Source organism: Trachypithecus francoisi, unplaced genomic scaffold, assembly GCF_009764315.1.
Source record: "Trachypithecus francoisi isolate TF-2019V2 unplaced genomic scaffold, Tfra_2.0 Lachesis_group10, whole genome shotgun sequence".
Classification (NCBI taxonomy): domain Eukaryota; kingdom Metazoa; phylum Chordata; class Mammalia; order Primates; family Cercopithecidae; genus Trachypithecus; species Trachypithecus francoisi.
In genome coordinates, this window is record NW_022681455.1 from 56,822,839 (window position 1) to 56,850,067 (window position 27,229).

Genomic DNA, 27,229 nt, shown 5'->3' on the forward strand with positions numbered 1-27,229 from the left:
CTGAGTCACTGTTTAAGGACAGAAAGCTTCTGCGACTCTTAATCTGTAACATGCTAACCTTAAGAAATTAGATTTTTAAAGGTTTTCACTATCAGCCTTTCTTTCTAGATTCAGAGATCTAGATAAGAATATACCCCAAAGCACAGAGATATGTAACTTGATGAAAATAAATTAAATAAACATCATTTCTACATTATTTATATGTAAGGTAAATCCATTATATTATGAAGACCTTAAGTAATTTGGTGTTTTAAAGTATTCAGTTTTGAAAACTTTTATAATTAGTACATATGTATAAGGACAAAAACAGAATAGTTCACTTTAAAAATCAAATTCATACAAGATACCTTCAAAATTTATCAAAGCAGGACCTCCAGTAACTCAGATAAAAATAAAATCAACAAATTATAAGGAATACATACAGTTTTTCAAGTTTCTTTGAAATTTTATGACTTGTTGGTTTCTGAAAGAATCCTATTTCTTCTTACCTTTATGCTATTTTCCGTCCCAACCAATAGCCTACCTGGACAATATATGCCTACATAAGTTCATTAAATAAGTAGGTGCCTTTAGAATTCAAAATATAAAATAATATATATTCCTATATACGGTTTCATATATGGTTATGGTTGTATATGGTTGTATACCCTGTATATGGTTTCACTAGACCGTATTTGGTAGGTTTTGGTAGGCAGCTATGGTAAGGACAAAAAACAAGACTTAAGAATCAGTAGAGGCAAGGAATCTACATAAACCTGGGTTAAAATATTAGCATCAACACTGGCTAGCAATTTCAGCTTAGGAAAATGATTTAACTTCTGTGCAACTCAAGTTTTCTCATCTATAAAGCAGAATCATAGGTATTACTAGACACCTATTCACACAGTATTCTTATAAGCACTAAATACGATAATAGAGTATAATTAAGTTTATGTACTAGGCTCTCAAGAAATATACTGGCTTCCTAGACACTTCAATCAGCAAATTCTTATCAAGTGCCTACAATAAACATCCAGGTCACAACACTATGCACTACAGAATTTCATTTCATCTCACAACAATCTTACTGCTGTTTTTATCGATCATCATCCTCTTATTACTGATTTTTAAAAAATAAATTTCAAAGAACATAACCTAGCCCAAGATTTCTGTAAGCAAGGAAACAGCAGAGCTGGAATTTGGCCCAGATATTCTAATACCTTTTCTACTATACAAAATTCAGAGGTAAGGGTGAATCAAACTATACAGTCTCCAACATCAAGGAACTAGGACAGGACATAAGATAAACAGATGTGATTTCTTACTATATCAATTCCAGAAAAAGAAAAACCAAAATAAAATGTCCTTGGCTGTTAAAGGTCAAGTCCTTCACTAAATAAACTGCATAAAAGTCCCCTATATTAGAAAAAGGTACAGAGAAAGTTTCAGTCTTCTCAAGGTGATGGTATAAATCAATACAAGGTCAAAAATAAGAGCTTGGGCTGGGCACAGTGGCTCAGGCCTGTAATCCCAGCACTTTGGGAGACTGAAGCAGGTGGATCACTTCAGGTCAGGAGTTTGAGACAGGCCAACACGGTGAAACCTCGTCTCTACTAAAAACACAAAAAAATTAGCCAGGCGTGGTGGCATGCACCTGTAGTCCCAGCTACTCAGGAGGCTGAGGCAAGAGAATTGCTTAAACCTGGGAGGCAGAGGTTGCAGTGAGCCGAGATCAGGCAACTGCACTCCAGCCTGGGTGACAGAGTAAGACTATGTCTCAAAAAAATAAAAAATAGGAGCTTGGGAGCTCTTGTTTTTCTCTGATACTGTAGGTTACCACACAGTGTAATGCTCTAATTCTGTTTACCCTGAACATAATCAGAGTCTTTCTTGATAAGTATTGACTGGTACCATGAATATGGCCTAAGGAATAAAATCAGATATACCTTAATACATGGCCTAATACTCATATAAGAAGTTCCATTTTTCATGAAAAAAAAACGTGATCTAGAATTCTTAGTAACTACTTTCATATCACTGTGGTCTCTTTAATTTGACCAGGGAGTTTAAGAGTATTTTCTCAGGTTGTGAGGCCACATTTTTTAAGGCAATGGAAATTACAGGTATGATTCACAAGCGTAACACTTTTCACTCCTATAATAGAACAGGGCCAGTTGCAGAGTGAGTCATCAGCAGGAATAAATGGGTGGAGAACACCAAAGACAACTGCTCTGAACCACTGGAAAAAATTTTCATTCTGGGTTTGTTCATAATCACATGGCCTCCCACTTGAAGTTGCTTATTTAAATGTAGTTTACAGCTGGTATGGACAACTGCTTTAGTTACAGGATCACCATGAATGCTCCAGTGGGCTTTAGGAACCACACTCCAGGTAACCCAACACCATCCCAGAAGGGCTCTGCCGCTACCACCACCATCACTGCACCCTCTCCCTGCAGCCACACCCGGGAGTACAGATGAGCAAAAGGAAAGGCACACAATAAATGTTAAGTGTCTGGGGTGCCCACAGACTTCTCTCTGAGGCTTAATTCCTCTTGGGAAAAAGATCTTTAAACCTGTTTTAGCTAGGGACTCATTCTCCCAGTGAATACTTACCCAAAACACAACATGTAAAACAGACAGAGATAAAGTTGCTCTAACTGGAGTCAGAGGAGAAAAGAACTTCCCCCTAAGTTTACCCACTAGAGAATATCACCTTGGGTTGATCATCTCCATACCTCAACTTTCTAGTGAACTCTTGCCTTGTCCACTTGCTTGTCCTGAAAACCAAAGACAAACTTTGAAGAAGTGGACACTCTTCTCAGATCTCCTTACAGACATTTTGAAAATAATCTACGCTTCTTTATTATCTACTATGAGAACAGTGGTCTCAGATTTTCAAACTCCATAGCTCCTCCTATCTATTTTCATGAGAAAGTAACACAGTCACCTTCTAGTCCCTAAGAAAGAAAGAAAGAAAGAAAGAAAGAAAGAAAGAAAGAGAGAAAGAGAGAAAGAGAAAGAAAGAGAGAAAGAGAGAAAAAGAAAGAAAGAAAAAGAAAGAAAGAAAGAAAGAAAGAAAGAAAGAAAGAAAGAAAGAGAAAAGAAAAGAAAGAAAACGAAAAGAAGAGGAAATTCATTTTTCTTTGTTTCCACACTTTTATCAATAAGTAGACCAATTATCTAACAAAAATCACGGCTAGAAGAGTAAAGAAGAAAGACTGAATGATGATGTGCCAATAACAACAGATGCATACTGAGGAAGTTTTGCTAATAGCTAATTCTGTGTGGTAAAAATAATCACCCTGAGATAGTACTGATGGGAGACTCAACCGGTATAACCTTTCCAGAATTTGGCAATACTGAGCAAAAACTTTAAAAGTTTTCATAAAGTTTTGTGTTCTATAAGCACTTACTATATGCAAGGCCCTGTCCCAAGCATTTACATTTTTCACAACAGCAGATGGTTATTATTCCTTTGTTACAGATTTAAAAAAGAGGCATTGAGAAGTTAAGTAATTTGTTCAAGGCCCCAAAATCCATGCTTTTAACCCCTAGTACTTAAGGCTCGGGAATCTAAAAAAATCCAAACTTCAGATGTAAGCAAGAAAATATTTATTTTAACATTAAATGCAAGTCATGCCTGTTAATAGTCAATATCTTTGGCCATTATTATTAGCTACTAGTAGAAAATTGTGAAATAACCTAAACAAGAACAGAAAAATTATCAAGTCAGTTATGATAGAGCCACAAAGGAAGATTATGTATTAATTAAACAGACATCACCAACAGGGAAAAAATGCTTGGAAGTGCTTAGGAAAAAAGGTTATAAGGAAATATGCCAATATAATATTGGTAATTAAATGTAGGTGGTAAGATTATCAGTAATTTGTATTTTCATCTTTTTTCTTCCAGTTTTTCTTCAAGGAATATCTATTTTTTTTTTACAATCATTTATTTTTTTTTACAGCAGGCATTCTTGTGATATTTTTGTTTTGAGAATCTCTCAATTTGTACAATACTTTCTTAAATGTGTGACACTACTACTGGTGTCATCTTGAATATATGGGGTTAATGCTGAAATCCCAGGTTCAGGCAGCCATTTAAAATGTTACAGAATTTTTCCCAAGAGATTATAAGCCACTGGGTTCCCTCAGAGAATAGAGAATCACCATGTAGCCCATTACCTACAGACCAAGTGAGCATTTAGCAGCTTCTGTCTAACTATGAAATTAAACTTAGCAACTAAAATTTATTTCCATAATGAAGTACTTTCAAGACTTCTAAAGCCACAGATGTGACTCCAGGATCCGTTCCAGGCCAAAATTATTCCAAAATAAAAGGAAAGAGGAGGATAGAATAGGGAAATTATGGAATCTTAAACATCAGGCATCACCTGACACCTGACTAGAAAAGCTCAAAGCAAATTACTAAAAATGTAGAAACTCAGTCGACACTTTTTATATACAAATCTCCGTAAGTTAATAATGGCTTGAATCACAACTCTTATGAAGCTTAGATTTCCATGCTTCTAAAGATTGTATCAAGCACGTAAGTGGGTCTCCAGTATTTCCAAACTATTCTTTTTTTCTTTCAATGGGCCAGCCTTTCTAACAAGGTAGCATTCCATTCAGTCAACAAGCATCTCTTGAAAACCCACTAAGCACCAGGCAAGTGCTAAGCACTGGCAATACAAAAAGGCATCATGAGTAATCCTGTCTTAGCCCAATGGCAGACAGACTAGGAAGACAGAATTTGCAAAACTGCATGGTACGTGCTATGACAGAACTATGCAAAAAGAGTTTAGCTTGATTCTATGTTGCTTTTTCTAAAATTAAGGTACAACCAACATAAAATAAGTAAATTTTAAGTGTTCTGTTCAAAAAGTTTTTACAATTGTTTGCATCCTGTAACCAGCACCCAAAACAAGATAAAGAACATTTTCATCCCCCAATAAAGTTCTCTTGTGCCTCTTTGCCATTAATACCCACCCCAACTCCCACAGACGACCTGATTTCTGACATTGTAGATTAGCTCTGCTTGTTCTGTTTCACATAAACAGACGCATGCAGTCATTTGAATCTAGCTTCTTTCACTCAGCATAATACATTTGGGACTCATCCACACTGTTACATGTGCAGGTGATTTCTTCCTTGTGATTACTGAGAGATATTTGATTGGAAGGACTTACCAGTTTGTTTATTCAATACCTACTAAGGCTGTTTGGGCACTTTCCAATATAATAGCAGTTTGTATTACTATAAACAAGATTGAGGTTTTTTGTTGTTTTTTTATTTTTTTGAGAAAGAGTTTTGCTCTTGTTGCCCAGGCTGGAGTGCAATGGCACGATCTCAGCTCACTGCAACCTCTGCCTCCCGGGTTCAAGTGATTTTCCTGCCTCAGCCTCCTGAGTAGCTGGGATTACAGGCATGCACCACCACGCCTGGCTAATTTTGTATTTTTAGTAGGACAGGGTTTCTCCATGTTGGTCAGGCCGGTCTCGAACTCCCGACCTCAGGTGGTCCACCCACCTCAGCCTCCCAAAGTGCTGGGATTACAGGCGTGAGTCACCGTGCCCAGCGCAAGACTGAGTCCATCTATCTGTTTCATCTCTTTGATTTGTATTTGTGTGGTTTTACGTAGGGGGCAGTGATATGGCGAGTATAAGGTAGAAGAAAGCATAACTGTGAGAGTGGATATGGTATGCAATGCCTACAGAAGAGTCATGAATGGCTACACTAGAATAAAACACTTACAAAGATATACCATGCTAAAAAGCTGGGAGTCTATCAGGAAGACAACAGAGAACAGTGAATAGAATGTGCAAATGGCTGCATAGAAGCATTTTCCTCTCAGTTTAGAGAGCACCAATTTCAAAGGCAGAAATACCAGACCTCAAATCCCCACTCTGCTACTAACTCTGTTGGCTACAGCAACAGTCTTATTAAAGACTCCCTAAGATTTATTTGCATTATCTGTAAAATAGGGATAATAGCACCCATTTCAAACACTTGCATAGAAGTTAAAAAGAAATAATGAATGTTATGCACCTAAGAGAATGCTTAACATAAAACTGTAGTTCTTCTTAGTGCTATGTGATGGACTTAAATGCATTTGATCTCAAATATTTCCTGGAATCTAAGTAATGGCAACATCAGAAGCATCCTTCTGGCTTCTGCTAATCTCAATCTACTTTAGTAACCACAGAATTATCAAATGGGACTCCAATAAACCTATTGTTTTAAATTAAGTTAACCAAAGTTCTCTGGAGAAGATGTTCAGGAAAAAAAAGAAAAGAGTAAGCACAAGTTAACAAAATGAGGTTTGGAAGTGGCAACAGGACAGGTATCATGGAGGCATATTCATTAACTAGACACTTGTTCATAGTTATTTCTACGCTTAAAACACATCTGATTATCCAGTTAGAGTAACAGCATAATAGCATAGCCAGTGAAATGCCCATAATTCCAAAATGCAGCCTAGAACAAAGAACACAGTAATGCTTCTTAAAATGGAGCTTTTTGTTTACATGAGCCATTTTGGAAATTCACTTCATACCACTGATAATGAAACTTTCAATTACAAAAGAAATGACTTTGTTTCTTTTAGCAACAAGAATGAGAAAGAAACTGAAGAATATATAGTGATAGATGGCGTTCCAAGTGATCCCTGGTAAGAGTACAGTAACTTTTTTATAAAGTACAACTTATAAAAGGAAATCACTTAATTCAACAAAAGAAATAGGTAACTTATTTATAGATGCTAACCTTTTAAAATGTGTAAACAAAATAAGCAACATTCATAATAAAGGCAGATTTCTGTCTGAATTTATACAATTTTTCTATGAAATTTTATTTCTGCAATGGGGTCTCTGTGACTGATTCTTTTTAAGTTCTATGCTCTTAACTCAGAGATCCAGACTTAATTTAATCCACTTTAGCATGTCATCTATCACAGGTCCTTGAGAGTAAATGTGCTCAACTGCTTCTAAATACAGACCATTCTCATTATCACTAGTTTCTCCCACATGGCAACCTCATAAATATTTATTAGCAAAATATAGACAAAATCTGCTTAATTACAGAAACTGAAGATATAGCCCCTGAGAAGATCCAAGAGCTATGTAAACACGGCCACTAAAATAAAAATGTTACATATATTAGAGCTGGATTCAAACAAACCAACTGTTAAAAAAAAATTAAAAATTAAATCTTTGACCCATGAATATTTTCGTGTGGTAAAATAAATGACTTCATGGTTCCAAGATAAATTTGTAAAACCTAAAAATATTTTCTAACAGTCAAAACTAGATATGGATAAAGTATTTAAATTAAACATATGTTCTTTAGTTCATAAGTCCTGAATAATTTCAGTTAGTACAAGTTATTCAGAAGTTAGGTACTCTTCAGAATCATAAAGGAATGAGATAAATCAGAAAGGAATGAGATAAACAACAGGATTATAAAGAAAATATAACAGGATTATCCCTTCTATTTCACTAGCTTATAGTAATACCAAGTAATGTCTATTTTTTTCAGCTCCAAAGTATGCTCTAGGACTATAAAAAATACCAGAAAATGTAAGAAATATATAAAACATATATAAAGTATATATTCCTTGCCATCATTTCAAATCTAATGAAAAAAATAAAACAAAAAAGCACAAGATATTAGACACTAAATAGGAAACTGGTTGACTATATGCAGAATAGGGACTGAGAGAAGAGTTACCAGCGTAACCCTGAGTACTCGTAACAGACCTGTGGGCATGCAGGAGGAGTTGTACAGGAGTTGCACAGTTGTGGGTAGCTGGAAGCTCAGAGACTGACTTTGATGATGTAAAATTTAAGAAGACAATTGTAGGTAGCAGTAGCAGAAATACACAAATAGAAATGAGCATAATGTGAGACAAGGAAACTATTATTAATAAAATCACACTACCTTGGCAGAATACTTTCATGTAATTGCCCCACTTTCCATTCACATATACTCTGTAAGTAAGGCAGATACTTACATTTAAAGATGAAGAAACTGAGGTACTACCCAATGAGGGCAGCTTATCCTTATCACTGATCTCGTAACCAAGGCTTGATCACAGGTCTTCAGATTACCAAATCCCCTATTCTTCATAACCAAGGCTTGATCACAGGTCTTCAGATTACCAAATCCCCTATTCTTCATAACCAAGGCTTGATCACAGGTCTTCAGATTACCAAATCCCCTATTCTTCATAACCAAGGCTTGATCACAGGTCTTCAGATTACCAATCCCCTATTCTTCATAACCAAGGCTTGATCACAGGTCTTCAGATTACCAATCCCCTATTCTTCATAACCAAGGCTTGATCACGAGTCTTCAAATTACCAAATCCCCTATTCTTCATAACCAAGGCTTGATCACAGGTCTTCAGATTACCAAATCCCCTATTCTTCATAACCAAGGCTTGATCACAGGTCTTCAGATTACCAAATCCCCTATTCTTCATAACCAAGGCTTGATCACGAGTCTTCAAATTACCAAATCCCCTATTCTTCATAACCAAGGCTTGATCACAGGTCTTCAAATTACCAAATCCCCTATTCTTCATAACCAAGGCTTGATCACAGGTCTTCAGATTACCAAATCCCCTATTCTTCATAACAAGGCTTGATCACAGGTCTTCAGATTACCAAATCCCCTATTCTTCATAACCAAGGCTTGATCACGAGTCTTCAAATTACCAAATCCCCTATTCTTCATAACCAAGGCTTGATCACAGGTCTTCAGATTACCAAATCCCCTATTCTTCATAACCAAGGCTTGATCACAGGTCTTCAGATTACCAAATCCCCTATTCTTCATAACCAAGGCTTGATCACGAGTCTTCAAATTACCAAATCCCCTATTCTTCATAACCAAGGCTTGATCACAGGTCTTCAAATTACCAAATCCCCTATTCTTCATAACCAAGGCTTGATCACAGGTCTTCAGATTACCAAATCCCCTATTCTTCATAACCAAGGCTTGATCACGAGTCTTCAGATTACCAAATCCCCTATTCTTCATAACCAAGGCTTGATCACGAGTCTTCAAATTACCAAATCCCCTATTCTTGCTAAACACTACTAGCTCAGAGACTGACTTTGATGATGTAAAGTTTAAGAAGACAAAAATTTTGGCAGACTTTAAGGCAAGTATTATAAAATAATATTTTGAAATTTATTCCCATTTTCTCTTTTGCCTTTTGGCATGAAATGTTTACCAGCCTGAAAAAAGAGATTATAGAAATTCTATAAAAAGATAGGAATAACCATTTCTGGTTTATAAAATAGGATTATTCAGCAAGACACATAGCCTTGCTAGCCATACTATTGCCTGGAGAGATTTTTCCAAATTACTTTTATTTCTGTCTCCCCTCCCTGCCTCATTTTAATCAGGTGCCTGACCTAGCTCTTCTCCAGGGTAGAAAAGACACCCTACTTCCAGCGATGACAGCAGAGCCACAGGGCTAGCTGAAGGAAGGATATGATATAGTATATGTAGGAGAAAGATGACAGAGTCAAGCAAGACTAATTTCTCCTGTTCAAGCTTTGGCCCTGAGAGGAGGAGGTGCATTCAGTGAATAAGGAGTGATGTGGAAGGCACAGGGGGCTCCTGACCCACTCCCTATCTGATACCCTGTAAAGGAGGCTACCCTTGGTTCTGCTTGGTACAGCCCAGACACAGAAGTGTCTGTGTGTCTGGCTGGGACACCTCCCAGAGGGGTCATCCTAGCAGGGAGAGGGGGCTCTCTAGCAAGGGATGCAGAGAAGATCACATGTGCCAGGAACAATCAAGCATCCCAGAAAGACTGCAGGTGGGTGTGGAGCGCTAGTGAAAAGCCAAGGGGAAGTCAAATCAATGTGGGACATGGTCTGAGTCACAAGAATAGGCCAGAGTTCACTGGTAGCTGACTTAAGAATCAGTGGCCCACAAGATACCAGGTATCCAAGACAGAAAAGGGGTACAAATCACCCAGCAAGCACGGGTCCTAAAAGGCAGGATAAAGACGCTGGCAGGAATGAGCACAGTGTCTTCCCCAGAAATGCAAGGTTGCAGAAGCCACATCTGTCTCTCAAGATACGCTGAGAGAAAGAGAGGGAGGGGAGGCTGGCTTCAACAACCACAGAACAAAGATCAGAAGTGACTGTTCAATTTGCCACATCAGACTATGCTTTAAAACAGATTCAATGTTAGCACATTTTCTCACTAATCAGAAGGTGAAACTCATAAAGATGACTAGATCAGCCATAAAAGAAAATATTTTCTCTGCATTTCCAAGTTCAATCATGAATCAAATCTTTCAAGCCTAGTACACAGGGCAGAAAAGTTGATTTTATACAGACAACAACAAAGAGTCATGGTCTTTTCTCAAGAGAAGTATTAACACGACAAAAGCTCTCAGCAACTGTATGTGATACTGGATGAATCAATGCCTTGCAGCAAGCTCAGTCTCATTCCAGAAAGGGCTAAAATACTCATTCAGACTATTTTCATTTTAAAGCAAAGGAACAGAGATGGTTCCAGGAAGAAAAAAAAAAAAAATACACTTTTAGAAAAGCAGGACTTCAAACAATGCAACTTTAAACAACTGAGAAACAGTGACAGATGGCCCTATTATGTATATATTAGAAATGGGATTTATTTTCTTCAGGAAAGCCTTTGAGAGTTGAGGCTAAAACAGTGATAGTCTGTACACGGCATGTCATCTGCCAGTAAACATCAGATGTCCCTACAAATCCAAGTGTTTATAATAATGGGGAAAGAATGGCTGAAGTTTTATGTGAACACAAACATAAATCACAACATAATAAATGCACAGTAAATGTAATAAATGCAACGCAAATGCACAGTTTCTAACTATTCTGTTTATGGTGCAATATACAGTGTGGCCCAAGTTCTGGCAAACCACATAGCTCTTTTCAAATTGACAGTATAAGGAATATGATGTGAGCTGTGGACTCACAACTGTGAGCTGTGCTACATTTCCTAGTAAGAGAAACCCTGATTCTGATGGGAGCACATGGTAGCCTGGAATAAAACTACACCTCCCCAGCCTTACCTTCATTAACAAAGTTCCAGTAAATGAAATAAAAGTTAACGTGTTATATGGCAGCTTCTAGAAATTTTCTTTGTAAGACATCTGGCATGAGCCCCTTGTCCCTTCTTCCTTCCCTCCTCCGTTCTACTGGCTGGGGACACAGACCCGACGAATATGGCTCGAGCAGCCATCTAGGACCACAAAGCAGCAGCCTAAGTCTGCAGGAACAAGAAGTAAGGAGCCTCTGAGGAGGGTGGTTATAACCATGCCAGTCCTGGACTGCCTCCTTCCTACTGGACTTCTCTCACGTGAGCGAAAAGTAAACTTCCTTCTCTTTAAGTTACTGTTGTTTTGTTTTCATCTGCAAAATAGAACCAATATTAGTCAACCTAATGCCACCCACAAATACAGTGTTTTTCAGCAAACCTACTACTAAGAGCTCTTTGAAATGGAAAACTTCCCAGGAGAGAAACAACTACCATTAATACAGCACAAAGTAAAGAACTTGGTATAATCAAGCGCATACAACTGTAGTAGAAACTTTTCTCCATATCCTTGTATCCCTAGCTAGGTGCAAACACACAAGGAATAAATACGCATTTCCCCACCTTCCTTGAGCTAGATGTGGCTATGTTCCGGTTAAGTTGTGGCCATTGAGATGAGAACAGAAGTGACTGTGCTACTTCTAAGGAGGACCCTCGAAGGGAAATGCAGTGCCTTTTTTTGTACTTCTTCAATCCAGATGGCTGGAATACAGATGTGGTGGTGAAACTTGTAAAAAAAAAAAAAAAAAAAAAAACACACATGCAAGAGTAACACCCTAGATTGCAAAGCAATGTGACAAAAGGAACCTGGGTCCCTGTTCTGGTTACCATTGCTATGTGACAAACCACCCTGGAATTCAACTATGAAAAACAACCATTTTTTATGTTCAAGAATTCTGTAGGTCAGAAATTCAAACCAGGTACAAGGAGGACAGCTTACCTCTGTTTCATGATGTCTGGGCCTCAGCTGGTAACACTCAACAGCTGGGTGGCTTGACCACTGGGGACTGGAATCATCTGTAGGCATCCTCACTCACATGGCTGGTGGCTGATGCTAACTACTGGCTGGAACCTCATTGAAGCAGTCAGCCAGAACACCCACAAGTGTCATCTACATGTGTCCTGACTTTCTCACTGAATGGCAGCTTCAAGGTAGTCAAACTACTTTTGTGGTAATTCAAGGTTCTAAAAGCAACAGACTCAGCAACAAGGCACAGGCTGCATCACCTTTCCTGACCTAACCATGAAAGTCATGTGGTATTCTACTGGTTACAAGAGAGCCAGGTGCCCAACCAGATTCAACCAGAGTGCACAATGGGAAAAAGCAGCAAAGAAACTGCACACGTTTTAAAACCCATACAGTGCCTGACCCTGAGCATCATACCAGCCCTGGCTGACCTCATAAAGCTGAGCTGCTTATCATCCTGCACTCCCACCTCTGGACTGCTACGTAAGTGGAAATACAAATGATCACTTAAAGCCACTATTATTGTGGGTCACTGTAGCAAATTTATAAAGAATACTTATGTACTCCCAATATTTAAAAATAAATCAGGCTGGGCGCAGTGGCTCACGCCTGTAATCCCAGTACTTTGGGAGACCGAGGTGGGCAGATCACCTGAGGTTAGGAGTTGGAGAGCCTGGCCAACTCCTGTCTCTACTAAAAAGATACAAAAATGAGCCAGGCGTGGTGGCACATGCCTGTAGTCCCAGCTACTCAGGAGGCTGAAACAGGAGAATTGCTTTACCCAGGGAGGCAGAGGTTGCAGTGAGCCAAGATCGCACCACTGCACTCCAGCCTAGATGACAGAGTGAGAGACTCCATTCCAATAAATAAATAAATAAATAAATAAATAACAAACCACAAGGAGCAAAAATGTCTATCTCAAGAAACTAATTTTACAACTACAGGAATGATCTTGTAGTTATAATTTATTTGATATTATTAGCTGCTGGCATATTTTTTTCCATTCGAAATTGTTAATGAGTATCAGAGACCTCTAATATATTACAATCCCTTTGTCAGTCATTTGCATGCTGCCAGTTTCCCTTCCTGGTTTGGTGCACTAAGGGATTTCTGAGCTCAGACAATAAAGATGCTGACACAGCCAAGGAACTGCAGTCTGAAAACAAAGAGTTCCAGATGCGCATGTGAATCTGACTGGATGTGTCCTAAAGACTCTCATTAAACAGCTACTCCCCATCAAAGACACTACTCTAGGCAAGGCAAAGAACACTCCTTCCACCTGCCATTCTTGTCCTCTAAGCAAAGTGAGTCCTTGAAGAATCTAATAGTTTCACAGAATCATTTTGTGGTCTAACCATACAGTATGCATTGTATATGTCAAAATCCTTTTATTTTTTAAATTAACAAATAACAGGATTTCTATCTCCTTATACCCACTCAAAAAAAAAGGAAAGCATATAAAGGATACTTTGGTTCTTCCATGTCCCCCAAAAGCAAAAACAAAAATAACTTTGAGAGGATACAAATTTAAAAGAAAATTGTGCAAGTCTGAACATTTCTAAATATATTCAAAGACACATATCTAACTTTGAAATATGTACCTAGAGGCAAATAATTTAATAGCAAATCCATGGAACGAACTGTTAAGAAATGCCACAGGATTAAGCCATGTTTTGGGGTAATATGGGTAAGGACATTAAACAACTTTGAGAATGAATTACCTAAACACATCTTTTAATATAACTTACGTAAAACGTATTTAAAATTAGTTTCCAGCATCTCTTAATCCTACTTTATTTTTTGTATGTCTCTCCATCTGTATAAGCCACTAAACTCCAGTAAGACCCATTGTGTAATGATGCTTAATCTTCTTCCTTTTTAAACTCTAATGTGTATCAGCTTTCAGATTTATGAGTTCAGATCTTTTGGCCAGAATTTGGTTAAGTAAAAAGCAAGCTGATCAGGTCATAGATAAAGGCCTTTGGTGCCAGGGCAATTATAAATACAAGCAAATATTATATTTGCCCCCAGCTCTTGCCCATAAGGTAGCTGAAAATACATCCTAGATTTTCCCTTATTCTGTCAATACAGGAATTACTACATTGAATACTACTAAACACATCTTTAAAGTAATAAAAGGTAGCATTTGCTAGGCACTTATTATATGCCAGGAACTGTTTTGAGTACTTTTCATGTATTAAAGTCATTAGATACTTCAATAACAACATAAAGCAGATAGTATAATTAAATCTCCCTTTTATGGATGAGACTGAGATTAAACAAACAAAAAAAAAAGTGTAGTGAAACTGCACAGACAACTCATGTGGTGGTTTTAAAATACGTCCACACATGGAAACTTCTCCCTTCAAGAGCTAATTCCAATCACTGTGCATGTAGGGACACTAGCTAATGGAATATAACTAAAGTAACTGTGTTACAGTTCTGAGACTAGGTCATAAAAAGCAATGTGGTTTCTTTCTTGCTTTCTAGATCACGTATCCTGGGGGAAGCCAGTTGCCACGTCTCCAAGGTACTTAAACAGCACTGTGGAGAGGCCCATGTGGCAAGGGAGGCCCTCCTGCCCTCTGCCAGTGAGTGAGCCATCTTGGAGGCAGATCCTCTAGCCCCAGTCAAGCCTTCAGAGGACAGCAGCCTTGGGCAACATCTTAACTTTAACCTTACCCTCACTTAAGCCATTCCCAAATTCCTGGTCCACAGAAAGAGTTATTAAACATTTACTGATTTAGTTGCCAAGTGGGAGGCAAATTGTTTTTTTTTTTGTTTTTTTTTTTTTTTTTGAGGCCGAGTCTCGCTCTGTCGCCCGGACTGGAGTGCAGTGGCCGGATCTCAGCTCACTGCAAGCTCCGCCTCCCGGGTTTACGCCATTCTCCTGCCTCAGCCTCCCGAGTAGCTGGGACTACAGGCGCCCGCCACCTCGCCCGGCTAGTTTTTGTATTTTTAGTAGAGACGGGGTTTCACTGTGTTAGCCAGGATGGTCTCGATCTCCTGACCTCGTGATCCACCCGTCTCGGCCTCCCAAAGTGCTGGGATTACAGGCTTGAGCCACCGCGCCCGGCCGCAAATTGTTATACGGCTAGAAATAACTAGCCCAGCTAACAAGTGACTGAGTCAGGATCAAACCCAAGCAGTTCAGTACTGAAAGCTGCTACTGGTCAGGTAAATGCACACCATATATTATGTTGGTGCAAAAGTAATTGTGATTTTTATCATTGACAATAGTTAGGAATTTAACCAAGCTACAATTTTACTAAACACCACGAATGTTTCCAAATTCCAACTACCCAAATTAAACAGGCATAATAGAGTGGTTCTCAGCCCTTCTCAACATTAAAATCATTTCTACAACTTTGTACAGATGACTGGGTTTCATCCTCAAAGAGTAAACAGGCCTAGGGGTGGGTCTTAGCAATCTTAACCCCAGGTTGGGAACCTATTTTAAAAAAAATAACAAGCTTGAATTCTCACAACTGTGCTGAAATTTCCTTCTGACAACTAAGATAAAGACTAATCGGTTCTACTCACTTGACACTTCAAGTCAAAAGAGAAGAACTTACATCACAATCACTTTTTACCAAATAATTATATATAGAAACTTGATTTATGAATCTGAATACAGCTTTTGCTTTCAGTACACATTAGCAGTTATTTAGTGCACCTTACAGCTGAGTATCCAAAACCCCAAAAGCAATTTCTATTAGTTAACCAATCTTCTGCCTCATCATGGCACAGATGTCAACCTGACTCCAGAATTTTTTTTTGAGACGGAGTTTTGCTCATGTTGTCTAGGCTGGAGTGCAATGGTGAAATCTTGACTCACCACAACCTCTGCCTCCCGGGCTCAAGCAATTCTCCTGTTTCAGCCTCCCGAGTAGCTGGTATTACAGGTATGTGCCACCATGCCTGGCTAATTTTCTGTATGTTTAGTAGAAACAGAGTGTCTCCATGTTGGTCAGGCTGGTTTCAAACTCCTGACCTCAGGTGATCCACCCACCTTGGCCTCCCAAAGTGCTGGCGTGCCGGGCAAGACTCTAGAAATTTTAAAACAGTTTCATATAACTTGAAAGTGAGAAGGGGCTTTAGAAATCATCTCAGAATGGCCTACTTGCCTTCACCCAGGCCCAAAAAAATTAACAAAGCAGAGGTGGGCTTCAAAAGCAGCTCCTCCAGAGTCCAGCCCCAGTGTTGCTATCTGGAAATTGTGAATGGCTGCCTGCACTCACAATTAGTACTGCATCCCTTGATGTTATCTGTGCACTTCTGCCTCCCGTTCTTAACTATACACTTCTTTAAAGACAAGAATGCTATCATAACTTTGGTAGTCCCCTTCTTTCACTATCACAGTTTCATTTAAGAGTCACCCAGTAACTGTTTGCTTAACAGAACAATGTAAAATACCTGCACAGTTACTTTCCCTTCATCTCTTTACCTCTACACATACTTTTGGATTTTGAAATGTGAGATGCTTTTTGCTTGATTAGTTTATTGCACTCATTCAATAAGAACTTATTTTAACAACCACTTTGTACTATACCATAGGCAAAATAAATTTATGAGAACTTTTTTTTTTTTTTTTTGAGATGGAGTTTCACTCTTGTTACCCAGGCTAGAGTGTAATGGCCTGATCTCGGCTCACTGCAACTTCTGCCTCCCCAGTTCAAGCAATTCTCTTACTACACTGCAACTTCTGCCTCCCCAGTTCAAGCAATTCTCTTACCACAGCCTCCCGAGTAGCTGGGATTAAAGCCATGTGCCACCACACCCAGCTAATTTTGTATGTTTAGTGGAGATGGGGATTCACCATGTTGGTCAGGCTGGTCTCGAACTCCTGACCTCAGGTGTTCCGCCCATCTCGGCCTCCCAAAGTGCTGGGATTATAGGTGTGAGCCACAGCACCCGACCGAGAACACCACCTTTATAGAAAGCATTTTCTCCTTGTTTACCTCAGGGATTTGGCATACATGACCATGCATTCTAGTTTTCTCCTTACATATTTCAGGCATGTCCATGTAAGCATTAATTCACGCCTCGGCTTCCTGATTACTTACCTAATAAGTCAAAGCGCTGCTTCTTTATGCCTGGATCAAGTCCAACATGTCCCAGCTTTTCTCTATGATTAATTACTTTAAAAATATAGGGATGGGCCAGGCATGGTGGCTTACGCGTGTAATGCCAACACTTTGGGATGCTGAGGCGGGGGGATCACCTGAGGTCAGGAGTTCCAGACCAGCCTGGCCAACGTGGTGAAATCCCGTCTCTACTAAACATACAAAAATTAGCCAGGCATGGTGGCACGCACCTCTAGTCCCAGCTACTCAAGAGGCTGAGGCACAAGAATCACTTGAACCCAGGAGGCAGAGGTTTCAGTGAGCTGAGATCACGCCACTGCACTCCAGCCTGGGTGACAGAATGAGACTCCTCTCAAAAAAAAATATACATATACATATATATAAAATATACACATACACACACACACACACACACACACACACACATATAGGGATGGGTGGTGGTGGTAGGGAGAAAACCAAAGGATGTGCCTAGCAAATTACCATTTGTCTTAAGGAATGCTGGTCCAATCCCACAAGGAACTCTAGTCCTACATCACCTCCAGTTTTCAGTTTGAGAATGTACTTAGACTAAGTACACGATGACCTAAGGTTTGAAAATATTTCTGTTCTCTAGTGTGGAGAGCTCCCTCCAATGAAACTACATACTATAAATATAAAGATTAATATGCAATAGTCCAACCTATCAGTAGTAATAGCCCAATAATTAAGTATAGTATTAAGTCTGCAGTCAAAATTCATCTACCTGTTCCTGAGCACCCTTCCTCACAGTCAAAATATTTTCCTAGTGTGCGCATGCACACACACCCACACACACACACAGAGCCTCAGATACCTCTGGAGGAGACACCAACCCTGCTTTGACCACTTCTACCTAGACAAGGGCCTCTGTGAAACTCTATGCCCAGTTTTCCTATGCTCCCCAGTGGCTAAACTGAAAAATGCAAGTCACCAACAAGCAAAGCAACAAGCACATTCTCTAAAATGTTTTCTCTTCAAACCACTGTAAGAGCAAATACCATATGCTATTCTGCTTTGCTGGTAGCCTTTTCTTTTACTTCCTTTGGTCAGTTTCAATATTCTGCAATTTCGGAGCCCCACGACATGCTGCTTAACTTTCTACACTCCCTTTGCACTAGTAGCCTAGGATCCCCTGGCTGCAGGGTCACGTCTGTTTACTCATCTAGCTCCCTAACTTTACTCATCTAGCTTTGCCTAATGGCAAAACTTGAGAGCAATGACCTTGTTTCATGTATCTTTGTATCTGCAGCAGTAAACACACTGCCTTGCTGACAGAAGACATTCAAAATATTTATGGAAAGAAAGAAGAAAATTTAAAAAAGAAGGAGTGGGAAGAACATTAGAAAGAAGGATGTTAGGCCAGGCGCGGTGGCTCATGACTATAATCCCAGCACTTTGGGAGGCCAAGGTGGGTGGATCACCTGAGGTCAGGAGGTCAAGACCAGCCTGGCCAACATGGTGAAACACAATCTCTACAAAAATACAAAAATTAGCTGGGCATGACGGCGGATGCCTGTAATCCCAGCTACTCGGGAGGCTGAGGCAGGAGAATCGCTTGAACCCGGGAGGCAGAGGTTGCAATGAGCCGAGATCATGCCATTGCACTCCAACCTGGACGACACAGTGAGGAAGGGAGGGAGGGAGGGAGGGAGGAAGGGAAGGGAAGGGAAGGGAAGGGAGGGAGAGAGAAAGTTAGAAAAGAGATAGGAAAAGGAGGAAGCAATAGGCACTAACTTCAGGCTCAGGAAATCTGTGTATGATTGCCTGCTACTTGCTAGCCATAAGAGTAGGAATAACTTATTCAGTGGTTCCAGTTTCTTATCTGTAAGATTACTGGACTATAGTCTATAATCCCTGAAACCCCATAACCTCTAGATTCTAACATCCTATTGTTTTATACAAAGTCCACCATAACTTGTGAAAGTTTGTCACCATGACAAACACCCATTTTCAATGATATTTTCAAAAGCAAAGTGTTGACCTTCTTCACTAGTTTCTACAGATATCATTTGTCCCCAATTTTATGTTTTGAAATATTTTGAATTTCATAACAAATACTGAAATGCAGTAACAGAACTTGCAAGTGTTATCAAATTACTATTCTAGAATCATAAGAAGTCACTCAAGGAAGAAGTCAAGTGGAAACTAGAACTGCCAATTAAGAGAATGAATTCCAATCAACCATAGTAGAAATAATGCAGGAAACACACCCATGCCAGGATATCATAAAGGAGAAGACTGTAAAATAAACATATAGTGCAGAGGTGAGATATGCAAGAGATTTCTGGTTTTTCTTGAGGCAGAGGTGATGAGAGGCGGCAGAAAGCAATCTGTGCTTAGAGAACAGAGATATTAAGATGAATGGAGAAGTTTGAGTTATGAGATATAAGAGAGATCTTGAGGTACTGCCAGAGAGACTCAAGTTAAAACAATTACTAGCGTCTGGAAGAAGTCTCCAAAGATTTTACTGAGACTTCAGTTATTGGTCCCTGACAACTATCAGGAATGGAGCTATGACAGCCTTTTCTTCAACTTTCCTAAGCAGGAAAACAAAGGCATCTCTACCTCCCAAAAACTCAAAAATTTTAAACATTATAAAAACACCTAAATAACATTTCCTCTAAAGACTTAGCAAATTTGGTTTTGGGTTCTTGTGTTTACTCGAACTATATGTGGGCAAAGAGAATCTGAGCAAAAGGATTTGTCCTACTTAGCTAGTCACACACACAACTTAGTATTCTTACACTACAGCCTCATGGGACCAAAACCCAATTCATCCACTTTAACTGTGAAAGTTGAGCCTTATCTTGATTAATTGAAGCATGGATTCACATTTTGTAGAAAGCTTACATGCCTGAGACTTTAAGTCAAAGTCAATTTGCTTAATACAATTTTTTTTCATTTTCTTTTTTTATTTTTTTATTTCACTTTTTTTTTTTATTATACTTTAAGTTCTAGGGTTCATGTGCATAACGTGCAGGTTTGTTACATATGTATACTTATGCCATGTTGGTGTGCTGCACCCATCAACTCGTCAGAACCCATGAATTCATCATTTATATCATGTATAACTCCCCAATGCAATCCCTCCCTCCTCCCCCCTCCCCATGATAGGCCCCAGTGTGTGATGTTCCCCTTCCCCAGTCCAAGTGATCTCATTGTTCAGTTCCCACCTATGAGTGAGAACATGCGGTGTTTGGTTTTCTCTTCTTGTGATAGTTTGCTAAGAATGATGGTTTCCAGCTGCATCCATGTCCCTACAAAGGACGCAAACTCATCCTTTTTGATGGCTGCATAGTATTCCATGGTGTATATATGCCACATTTTCTTAATCCAGTCTGCCACAGATGGACATTTGGGTTGATTCCAAGTCTTTGCTATTGTGAATAGTGCTGCAATAAACATACGTGTGCATGTGTCTTTGTAGTAGAGTAATTTATAATCCTTTGGGTATATACCCAGTAGTGGGATGGCTGGGTCATATAGTATATCTAGTTCTAGATCCTTGAGGAATCGCCATACTGTTTTCCATAATGGTTGAACTAGTTTACAATCCCACCAACAGTGTAAAAGTGTTCCTATTTCTCCACATCCTCTCCAACATCTATTGTTTCCTGACTTCTTAATGATTGCCATTCTAACTGGTGTGAGATGGTATCTCATTGTGGTTTTGATTTGCATTTCTCTGATGGCGAGTGATGACGAGCATTTTTTCGTGTGTCTGTTGGCTGTATGGATGTCTTCTTTTGAGAAATGTCTGTTCATATCCTTTCCCCACTTTTTGATGGGGTTGTTTGTTTTTTTCTTGTATATTTGTTTGAGTTCTTTGTAGATTCTGGATATTAGCCCTTTGTCAGATGAGTAGTTGCAAAAATTTTCTCCCATTCTGTAGGTTGCCTGTTCACTCTGATGGTAGTTTCTTTTGCTGTGCAAAAGCTCTTTAGTTTAATTAGATCCCATTTGTCAATTTTGGCTTTTGCTGCCGTTGCTTTTGGTGTTTTAGACATGAAGTCCTTGCCCATGCCTATGTCCTGAATGGTACTACCTAGATTTTCTTCTAGGGTTTTTATGGTATTAGGTCTAACATTTAAGTCTCTAATCCATCTTGAATTAATTTTCGTATAAGGGGTAAGGAAAGGATCCAGTTTCAGCTTTCTACTTATGGCTAGCCAATTTTCCCAGCACCATTTATTAAATAGGGAATCCTTTCCCCATTTCTTGTTTCTCTCAGGTTTGTCAAAGATCAGATGGCTGTAGATGTGTGGTATTATTTCTGAGGACTCTGTTCTGTTCCATTGGTCTATATCTCTGTTGTGGTACCAGTACCATGCTGTTTTGGTTACTGTAGCCTTGTAGTATAGTTTGAAGTCAGGTAGCGTGACGCCTCCAGCTTTGTCCTTTTGACCTAGGATTGTCTTGGCAATGCGGGCTCTTTTTTGGTTCCATATGAACTTTAAGGCAGTTTTTTCCAATTCTGTGAAGAAAGTCATTGGTAGCTTGATAGGGATGGCATTGAATCTATAAATCACCTTGGGCAGTATGGCCATTTTCACGATATTGATTCTTCCTATCCATGAGCATGGTATGTTCTTCCATTTGTTTGTGTCCTCTTTGATTTCACTGAGCAGTGGTTTGTAGTTCTCCTTGAAGAGGTCCTTTACATCCCTTGTAAGCTGGATTCCTAGGTATGCTATTCTCTTTGAAGCAATTGTGAATGGAAGTTCATTCCTGATTTGGCTCTCTGCTTGTCTGTTACTGGTGTATAAGAATGCTTGGGATTTTTGCACATTAATTTTGTATCCTGAGACTTTGCTGAAGTTGCTTATCAGCTTAAGGAGATTTTGGGCTGAGACGATGGGGTTTTCTAAATATACAATCATGTCATCTGCAAACAGGGACAATTTGACTTCTTCTTTTCCTAACTGGATACCCTTGATTTCTTTCTCTTGCCTGATTGCCCTAGCCAGAACTTCCAACACTATGTTGAATAGGAGTGGTGAGAGAGGGCATCCCTGTCTTGTGCCAGTTTTCAAAGGGAATTTTTCCAGTTTTTGCCCATTCAGTATGATATTAGCTGTGGGTTTGTCGTAAATAGCTCTTATTATTTTGAGGTACGTTCCATCAATACCGAATTTATTGAGCGTTTTTAGCATAAGGGCTGTTGAATTTTGTCAAAAGCCTTTTCTGCACCTATTGAGATAATCATGTGGTTCTTGTCTTTGGTTCTGTTTATATGCTGGATTACGTTTATTGATTTGCGAATGTTGAACCAGCCTTGCATCCCAGGGATGAAGCCCACTTGATCATGGTGGATAAGCCTTTTGATGTGCTGCTGAATCCGGTTTGCCAGTATTTTATTGAGAATTTTTGCATGGATGTTCATCAGGGATATTGTTCTAAAATTCTCTTTTTTTGTTGTGTCTCTGCCAGGCTTTGGTATCAGGATGATGTTGGCCTCATAAAATGAGTTAGGGAGGATTCCCTCTTTTTCTATTGATTGGAATAGTTTCAGAAGGAATGGTACCACCTCCTCCTTGTACCTCTGGTAGAATTCAGCTGTGAATCCATCTGGTCCTGGACTTTTTTTCGTGGGTAGGCTATTAATTGTTGCCTCAATTTCAGAGCCTGTTATTGGTCTATTCAGGGATTCAACTTCTTCCTGGTTCAGTCTTGGGAGAGTGTAAGTGTCCAGGAAATTATCCATTTCTTCTAGATTTTCTAGTTGATTTGCGTAGAGGCATTTATAGTATTCTCTGATGGTTGTTTGTATTTGTGTGGGGTCGGTGGTGATATCCCCTTTATCATTTTTTATTGCGTCTATTTGATTCCTCTCTCTTTTCTTCTTTATTAGTCTTGCTAGCGGTCTGTCAATTTTGTTGATCTTTTCAAAAAACCAACTCCTGGATTCATTGATTTTTTGGAGGGTTTTTTGTGATTCTATCTCCTTCAGTTCTGCTCTGATCTTAGTTATTTCTTGCCTTCTGCTAGCTTTTGAATGTGTTTGCTCTTGCCTCTCTAGTTCTTTTAATTGTGATGTTACAGTGTCAATTTTAGATCTTTCCTGCTTTCTCTTGTGGGCATTTAGTGCTATAAATTTCCCTCTACACACTGCTTTAAATGTGTCCCAGAGATTCTGGTATGTTGTATCTTTGTTCTCATTGGTTTCAAAGAAGATCTTTATTTCTGCTTTCATTTCGTTATGTACCCAGTAGTCATTCAGGAGCAGGTTGTTCAGTTTCCATGTAGTTGAGCGGTTTTGATTGAGTTTCTTAGTCCTGAGTTCTAGTTTGATTGCACTGTGGTCTGAGAGACAGTTTGTTATAATTTCTGTTCTTGTACATTTGCTGAGGAGTGCTTTACTTCCAATTATGTGGTCAATTTTGGAATAAGTGCGATGTGGTGCTGAGAAGAATGTATATTCTGTTGATTTGGGGTGGAGAGTTCTATAGATGTCTATTAGGTCCGCTTGGTGCAGAGATGAGTTCAATTCCTGGATATCCTTGTTAACTTTCTGTCTCATTGATCTGTCTAATGTTGACAGTGGAGTGTTGAAATCTCCCATTATTATTGTATGGGAGTCTAAGTCTCTTTGTAGGTCTCTAAGGACTTGCTTTATGAATCTGGGTGCTCCTGTATTGGGTGCATATATATTTAGGAGAGTTAGCTCTTCCTGTTGAATTGATCCCTTTACCATTATGTAATGGCCTTCTTTGTCTCTTTTGATCTTTGATGGTTTAAAGTCTGTTTTATCAGAGACTAGGATTGCAACCCCTGCTTTTTTTTGTTCTCCATTTGCTTGGTAGATCTTCCTCCATCCCTTTATTTTGAGCCTATGTATGTCTCTGCATGTGAGATGGGTCTCCTGAATACAGCAGACTGATGGGTCTTGACTCTTTATCCAGTTTGCCAGTCTGTGTCTTTTAATTGGAGCATTTAGTCCATTTACATTTAAGGTTAATATTGTTATGTGTGAACTTGATCCTGTCATTATGATATTAACTGGTTATTTTGCTCGTTAGTTGATGCAGTTTCTTCCTAGCCTCGATGGTCTTTACATTTTGGCATGTTTTTGCAACGGCTGGTACCGGTTGTTCCTTTCCATGTTTAGGGCTTCCTTCAGGGTCTCTTGTAAGGCAGGCCTGGTGGTGACAAAATCTCTAAGCATTTGCTTATCTGTAAAGGATTTTATTTCTCCTTCACTGATGAAACTTAGTTTGGCTGGATATGAAATTCTGGTTGAAAATTCTTTTCTTTAAGAACGTTGAATATTGGCCCCCACTCTCTTCTGGCTTGTAGAGTTTCTGCCGAGAGATCTGCTGTTAGTCTGATGGGCTTCCCTTTGTGGGTAACCCGACCTTTCTCTCTGGCTGCCCTTAAGATTTTTTCCTTCATTTCCACTTTGGTGAATCTGGCAATTATGTGTCTTGGAGTTGCTCTTCTGGAGGAGTATCTTTGTGGCGTTCTCTGTATTTCCTGAATTTGAATGTTGGCCTGCCCTACTAGGTTGGGGAAGTTCTCCTGGATGATATCCTGAAGAGTGTTTTCCAACTTGGTTCCATTTTCCCCCTCACTTTCAGGCACCCCAATCAGATGTAGATTTTGTCTTTTTACATAATCCCATACTTCTTGCAGGCTTTGTTCATTTCTTTTTCTTCTTTTTTCTTTTGGTTTCTCTTCTCGCTTCATTTCATTCATTTGATCCTCAATCGCTGATACTCTTTCTTCCAGTTGATCCAGTCGGTTACTGAAGCTTGTGCATTTGTCACGTATTTCTCGTGTCATGGTTTTTATCTCTGTCATTTCGTTTATGATCTTCTCTGCATTAATTAGTCTAGCTGTCAATTCTTCCACTCTTTTTGCAAGATTTTTAGTTTCTTTGCGCTGGGTACGTAATTCCTCCTTTAGCTCTGAGAAGTTTGATGGACTGAAGCCTTCTTCTCTCATCTCGTCAAAGTCATTCTCTGACCAGCTTTGATCCGTTGCTGGCGATGGGCTGCGCTCCTTTGCAGGGGGAGATGCGCTCTTATTGTTTGAATTTCCAGCTTTTCTGCCCTGCTTCTTCCCCATCTTTGTGGTTTTATCTGTCTCTGGTCTTTGATGACGGTGACGTACTGATGGGGTTTTGGTATAGGTGTCCTTCCTGTTTGATAGTTTTCCGTCTGACAGTCAGAAGGACTGTCTGTTGGTCTGTTGGAGATTGCTTGAGGTCCACTCCAGACCCTGTTTGCCTGGGTATCAGCAGCAGAGGTTGCCGAAGATAGAATATTGCTGAACAGCGAGTGTACCTGTCTGATTCTTCCTTTGGAAGTTTCCTCTCAGGGGTGACTCCACCCTGTGAGGTGTGGGGTGTCAGACTGCCCCTAGTGGGGGATGTCTCCCAGCTAGGCTACTCAGGGATCAGGGACCCACCTGAGCAGGCAGTCTGTCCGTTCTCGGATCTCAACCTCCGCGTTGGGAGATCCACGGCTCTCCCCAAAGCTGTCGGACAGAGTCGTTCGCGTCTGCACCGGCCCCCGCTGCTTCCCCTATTGGACTTCAGCTGTGGGCTGTCCCCAGAGGTGGAGTCTACAGAGACAGGCAGGCTTCCTTGAGCTGCTGTGAGCTCCACCCAGGTCGAGCTTCCCAGCGGCTTTGTTTACCCACTTAAGCCTCAGCAATGGCGGGCGCCCCTCCCCCAGCCTCGCTGCTGCCTTGCGGATAGATTGCCACAGACTGCTGAGTTAGCAGTGAGGGAGGCTCCGTGGGCATCGGACCCTCCCGGCCAGGTGTGGGATATATTCTCCTGGTGTGCCTGTTTCCTTAAAGCGCAGTATTGGGGTGGGAGTTACCCGATTTTCCAGGTGTTGTGTGTCTCCGTTCCCCTGGCTAGGAAAACGGATTTCCTTCCCCCTTGCGCTTCCAGGTGAGGCGATGCCTCGCCCTGCTTCAGCTCTCGCTGGTCAGGCTGCAGCAGCTGACCAGCACCGATTGTCCGGCGCTCCCTAGTGAGATGACCCCAGTACCTCAGTTGAAAATGCAGAAATCACCGGTCTTCTGTGTCGCTCGCGCTGGGAGTTGGAGACTGGAGCTGTTCCTATTCAGCCATCTTGCTCTGCCCCCCGCTTAATACAATTTCTATGATACAGTATAAAAAGCATGTTCTTACAAAACAAGAACACATGAGTATAATCTCTCCCATGTCCATGACATTTCCACATCATGAATGTGACCACTGTTCGCTGACAATGCATCCTTTCAACAAGTAGTTTCTGAGCACTTACTGCATGCCAAGTACTAACCAGGCTAGGTGCTGAGATACGAAGATGGGTAAAACAGATCAGGCTTTGATATGCTGGCTATCATGTTGTTTGGGAAGACAGCACTGCTGTCTTTCTAAAGCTTGCGGTTTCTCATCAGACATACAGGGCCTTTCTCTGCAATTGCTGTGGTATCTTTTTTTTTTTTTTCTTTTTGAGATGGAGTCTCACTCTGCCACCCAGGCTGGTGTGCAGTGGCGTGATCTCGGCTCACTGCAAACTCTGCCTCCCAGGTTCAAGTGATTCTCCGGCTTCAGCTTCCCGAGTAGCTGGGATTATAGGCACGTACCACCATGCCCAGCTAATTTTTGCAGTTTCAGTAGAGTCAGGCTTTTACCATGTTGGTCAGGCTGGTCTCGAATTCCTTACCTCAGGTGATCCACCCGCCTCAACCTCCCAAAGTGCTGGGATTACAGGCATGAGCCACTGCACACAGCCTTGCAGTACCTTTAATAGTTCTGATTATACAGGGAAACCCCAATTCTCTTAACCTAGAAACACAAGTGGACAACCTGTGCTTTAAAAATCTAATGAGTCAGTGCTTTTTTTCTATTTTGACTTGGCTCATGCCCTTAAGCTACTCATAAATAACACAGTAAGGAAACCTATTTATACCACCACAAGCAGCTGCAGCTTGTCAAAAAATCAATGAATTTTCTAAAAACATTTCCTTGGCTTGGTTTCAGTTTTCAGCTCATTTTATAAGGTCATCAGCTAGAGATCAGGTAAGATCTAATGAATCAGCATTCTTGCACACAACTAATGCTCTATCAGTCT

At 40.1% G+C, this 27,229-nt stretch overlaps 1 protein-coding gene across 9 annotated transcripts in view; it reads right to left on the bottom strand.

Annotated features, from left to right (window-relative positions):
* The window catches only part of DST (dystonin), a 506,627-nt gene that overhangs the window by 301,747 nt on the left and 177,651 nt on the right, over positions 1-27,229 (bottom strand). The gene's annotated exons all lie outside the window — the stretch shown is intronic.